Source organism: Echinops telfairi, unplaced genomic scaffold (assembly GCF_000313985.2).
Source record: "Echinops telfairi isolate 266 unplaced genomic scaffold, ASM31398v2 ScPeMD7_70;HRSCAF=299, whole genome shotgun sequence".
NCBI lineage: Eukaryota > Metazoa > Chordata > Mammalia > Afrosoricida > Tenrecidae > Echinops > Echinops telfairi.
This window is the reverse complement of record NW_022103968.1, coordinates 58,350,262-58,356,091: the sequence shown is the minus strand read 5'-3', so window position 1 is coordinate 58,356,091 and position 5,830 is coordinate 58,350,262.

The window sequence follows — 5,830 nt, the reverse complement described above, 5'->3', positions numbered from 1 at the left end:
GATACACTGATTTTTCGGACTTCTCGACATCATCTTGCATTTCCTGGGGGCCCCAGGAGGCAGGCCTGGGACTGTGCCACTACCGGTGCTCTTGCAGGCCCCTGCCAGGACTCACAAATGCTGGCTTTGCAGGGCAAAGTGCTTTCAGTTGTCCTCTCAGTATGCCTGCAGTGAAGTCTTTCTGGTTCTGTCCCTGATGCCCTCAATTGAAGACCGCAGCTTTCTTTGTGCTGCCTGGGGATCAGCTGCACCAGAGCAGCAGGCAGAGCACACCCCACACCTACAGGAATGCACAGGTTCCTGCCTCACTAAATCCGTCAGCCGGGCCTGTGCAGTGCAGCCAAGGCAGCTGCTTCTTTCCTGGCAGGCTCAATGACAAAGGGAGAGTGTGCGAGAGTCCCTACCACTTGCATTTATATTCTGTTCCTTCTCCTTTATCCTCCTAAGAAGTAAGAATAGGAACTTTCTTTAGTGGAACTGATATCCCATGGCTAAACATTTTAAAAACCATCTGCCATCAAGTTGATTTCCATTCATGGTGACCCCATGTAGGTCAAAGTAGAACTGCGCTCCACAGGGCTTTGTCTTATTTTTGTTTTTACTTGAATCTTTATTGGAGTGCAATGTGTTTATTGTGAAATTCACCCTTTTTAGAATGTTACGTACAATTTGATGTTTGCCTGTTGAAAGCATGTATGATGACAGCATGGAGAGAAGACTGCCGTTGCCCTCCTCCTTCAAGTACACCCATCGTTCAAACAGGTGTCACAGGGGTTTCAGAGGTTTACTTTTTTGGCAGTAGATTGCTAGACCTTTTTTCTGAGACAATTCTGAGTGAACTTGAATTCTCCAACTTTCCACTTAGCCAAACGTGTTCATCGTTTACACTACCCAGGGACTCCCTGGTTAAATATCCTATTAATAATCCCCCAGGATTGAAACCGTTGGATTATAGACATTAGGAAGTAGTTTCAGAACCTCATTTAACATGACACTTCAAAAGGAGAATTCTAGGACATACAGTGGTGGATCGATGTGGGAGAATAGATTTATCTCATTAACTCTACTTGTAAATCGTTAAAAGTAAAGGGTTTCCAAAGAAAAGATTCTTCTGAGAGTTTTCAGAAGCTCAGGAATGGAAGTTGGTTATAACTCTGATCAGAAGGATTCTGAAGGCATTTTCTAACTGAAAAACATTAAAGATGATTAAAAATGTCTATCATGGGTGATGGACAAGAAAATAGCAATTTGCTTGTTGAACATTTTTCAACCCTGAAATTACTACATATGGTGGTCCAAAACATGGTAGCAATAATTATTTATATTTTATTTCAAACTCAAACTTATTGCCATCCAGTTGGTCACGACCCATAGTGACCCTTGAGGATAGAGTAAAAGGCCTATGTATGATTCTAAGACTGTAACTCTTGATGGGAGTTGACAGCCTCCCACAGTTCTTAGCTCAACGGTAGCCACTACTCTACTGAACTTGCTGAAAATTACATAGGATGAAAAGTGAGTTCCAGAAGCAATAGTCCATCCATCGAAGCTTTCAGCCAACACTTAGCTCGCAACTACTATTGTAGGAGTCCTGGTAGAGTAGTGGTTACATGTGGGGCTGATTAACCACAAGGTCAGCAGTTTGAAACCACGAGTCACTGCACAGATGAAAGATGAGGTTGTTTGCTACCATAAAAATATGCAGCTTTGTAAACCCAAACAGTAGCTCTACTTTGTCCTATAGGGTTGCTAAGGGTCAGAATGGATTTTGTTACCATGATATACTTTAAATCAAACAACAAGCAAGAAATTATTATTAAATGTGCTTGGCATTTCAAAACAATAGGAAATACAGACATGACAGGTTAACCAATCTAATAACCCATAAGCCCATACAAGGTGTGGTATGACGAATTATTTTCAAATGTATAATGCTTTGTCAACAGCTTGAGTATATTTATTGGCATATTCCAACTATAAATATCAGAGTACCTATATGAGTTTGGACAACAGAGATCAATAGAAAACAAAACAGTGGAATTTAATAGGAGTCAATAAAGGGAAGATAAGAAATCGAGGAAATCAAATAGTAAGGTGTTCTCAAAAACTGAAAAGCCAGAGAGGTGTCAATTTGTAATAAAGAAAATCAAGAGTATCTTTGTTCTTGATTTGACTGATACTCAGAAATTCAAAAGTATCTTTAAAAGTGTATGGTTTACTTCCATGTTAAATAGCCCTATTCATTTTTGATAGATTTGCTTTGAAGTGTGAGAGCAAATGATTTGTAAGTGATTACCATTTTGTGGAAACTGAAAACACACCACGCCAATTGCCCAATTAGAAACTTTTCTTGTGAATTATAGCCGTGTTGACCACAGCCTCCTTTATCTGATCACTTGATCGAGTACATAAATATAGTATTATATTTATTATGTTATTGCAATAACTCACAGACCATTTCTTCTTGTCATTAGAAGCTGCTTTAGGGAAGACATAAGCACTTAACAGTATTTTGCCTATGTTCATAACTTCTACTCCCCCCCAAAACCAAACTTACTGCCTTCCAGGCAATTTTGACCCATAGTGACCCTATATGACAGAGTAGAGCTGCCAATCAGATTTCTGCGACCGTAAATCTTACGGAAGAGGACGTCCACACCTTTCTGCAGTGTAACTAGCAGTGAGTTTGAACAGTGGATCTTTTAGTCAGCAGCCTGGCACTTAACCCACTGTGCCACCAGGGATCCTACTTCGCACATGAACTATACCACACCTTCCAGTCAATTCCAGTACATAGTCACCCTATAGAAGATTCCCAAGGCTGTAAGTCTTTAAGGGAGCAGAGAGATTCATCTTTCTCACTCAGAGTGGGTGTTGGGTTTGTAGTCTGATGTGTCACCCCACAATTACACCAGGGCATAAAAATAAAATAATGAGTTCCACCAGGGAAAGGTGTAGCAGTCTGCTTCCTTAAAGGTATAGAGCCCCATAAGCTCTGGGACTTCTAGTTTTTGAGAACATGTGGATGTTTGGCTTCCTCAATGTCTTCCCTTCCCTGATCATTTTTCCCATATCAAGTCCTATTAAATTCCATTCCTTTGTTTTCTGTTGATCTCTGTTGTCCAAACTCTTTGGCTTACTCAGATATTTGTAGTTGGAATATGCCGATACATATACTGGACCTATTTAAAAAGCATTATACATTTGGAAATAATTTGACATACCACACCTTGTATGGGCTTATAAGTTATTAAATTGGATAACTTGTCATGTCTATATCTCCTATTGCTTTGAAATGCTGAGCACTTTTAATAATAAATTGTTTTCAAGTATATAGCAATAACAAAATTTTTAGATTTGCTAGAGTTTATGTTGAGGATCTATGTTGAAGTACAATACTGTCTGTGATAGCATAGTATTTGCACCTACAAGAAATCCAGTGAATGAAATTATCATTCAAATTTACACACTGCTGACTAAAGCTAGTGATTTAGAAATGGAAGAATTCTGCAAATTTTTCAGTCTGAAGTCGATCAAACAGGCAATCAGGATGCATTGATAATTATTGGCAATTGGAATGTGAAAGTTGGAAACAAAGGTGAAAGAAAAGTAGTCAGAAAATAGGGCCTTTGTGATAGATACAAAGCTGGGGGTTGCATGATACAATTTTGAGAAACAAATGACCTTTTCATGGCAAACAACTCGTTTCAACAACATAAATAGCAACTATGCATAAGGATTGCCCAGGTGGCGTACACAGGAATCAAATTGAATAATCTGTGGAAAGAGACCATGGAGAAGTTTAATACTAGCATCCAAAACTAGGCGAGGGGCTGACAGTGTAGCACACTATCAATTGATCATGTGGAAATTCAGGTTACAGCTGAAGAAAATTAAAGCAATTCTGGGAAAGCTTCCACATGTTTGAGCATGTTTCCCTTGAGTGTAGAGCCTATCTCAAGAAGTGATGGGACTCACTGGATCCTGAGGAACGAAGACCTGTGGGGGGACACCAGGAACGCCGCGCATCCAGAAAGCTGAAGCTCATCACCATCGGAGGAAAGAAAAGCAAGATCAAAGCGGATGTCAGAAGAAATTCTAAAACTTGCTCTTGATCATATCCTAGCTAAAGCAAGTGGAAGATGATAAAGTAAAAGCCACGAACAGAAAAATCCAAAGGGCAGTTTGAGAAGAAAAAGTAAAGTATCATAAAGAAATGTGCAAAAGGAGATGCCAGGCAGTGTAAGATAAGATAAAATAATAGTTTATAAATTATAAAGTGTCCATAAGGGAGGGGGGAGCAGGGAGCGAGGGTTGGGGAGGAAAATGAGGAGCTGATTCCAGGAGCCCTAACAGAAAATGAGTTTTGAGAATTATGAGGGCAACGAATGTGTAAGTTGCTTTACATAATTGATGTAAATTGTGTGGATTGTGATAAGAGTTGTATGAGCCCCTAATAAAACGATTAAAAAAAAAGAAGTGTGCAAAGACCTAGAATTAGAAAACTGAAAAGGAAGAAAAAACTCAACCTTAGGTTGAAAGAAGGGAAGAAAAAAAGTCAAGTTTCAACATGCAGCATTGAAGGATTCTATTGGCAAAATAGTGGATATATGCACAAAGACAAAAGATGGAAGGAATACACAGTGACTGTTCTTAAAAAAATAACTAGTCAATCTTCAACTCTTTAAATATATACATATATCAAGAACCAAAGGAACTGAAGGAAGAAGGCGGAGCTTACCTGAAAACATTAGTGAATAACAAACTGAAACCCGACTCCCAATCCTTGAGTCAATTTCAACTTACCCTGACTCTATAGAATGGGATAGAACTGTCCCTGTCGGTTTCCAAGATTGTAAACCTTCACTACAGTAGAAAACGTCATCCTGTTCCCCAGGTGGTTTCAAAATTCTGACGTTGAGGTTAGCATTCCAATACAACCTATGCCCCCAGGACTCCTTAGTGAGAAATAAGGCTCCAGGAATTGATGGAATACCCATGGAAATGTGCCTAACAGCACTTACATCCTTCTGGAGCTCAGAGTTCGTGTCCAAGGGGCACACTTCTACAAGACTCCATTGCTTTTTCTGTAGTCAGGGACGAAGTGGTCTAGATCTCCCACCCCCCACCCCATTGCACCTTTACACTTTCAGTGTGGTCCCCTTGTAAATATCCCCCAGCAAGTTCAGATGAGGTGGCACGATCTGCTCCTTGAGTCTGAAGTCTGCAGTTGAACTTCCTCAGGGACTTTCTGGCTTTTCTGCCACTGCTGGTCTGTCGCACTCCCCTCTTGGTTTGCCCCCATATTGGTGGGTCAGACATCCAACCTAATATTTGTAAGGTTGATCTATGGTTTAGTATGACTTAAAACTGCATTCCTTTTTACTGACAAAAATATTTCATTTATGGATATATGAATATGAGCACTAGTTTGCTTCTCCATGCGGACTGTTTTCCTATTTATTTATTCATGCTATTATGACCTATGCTGCTAGGGACATTCATGCATAATATTTCAATAACTGTAAAAATGGCATTGGTGTGACCTCTGATCTCCTCTAACTTCACACGGGGAAAAGATAATTAAAGTCTCAATGTGCGTGTACTGCCCATGCCTAGCTCATGTGAGGCACAAGTTAGACCTACCTCCACCTTCCAGTCTTTTACCAATTGTGTCATCAGCCGTCCTTCCATTCGGTTCAATAATTTGTTTGAATAACCACACAAAACTCATTGACCATACTTATAATTATGGTGTTTATTAGAGAAGTAACAGGTTAAAATTCAAGATCAGAAATGTCTTAGGATACAGCTCTATAATCAGGATGGT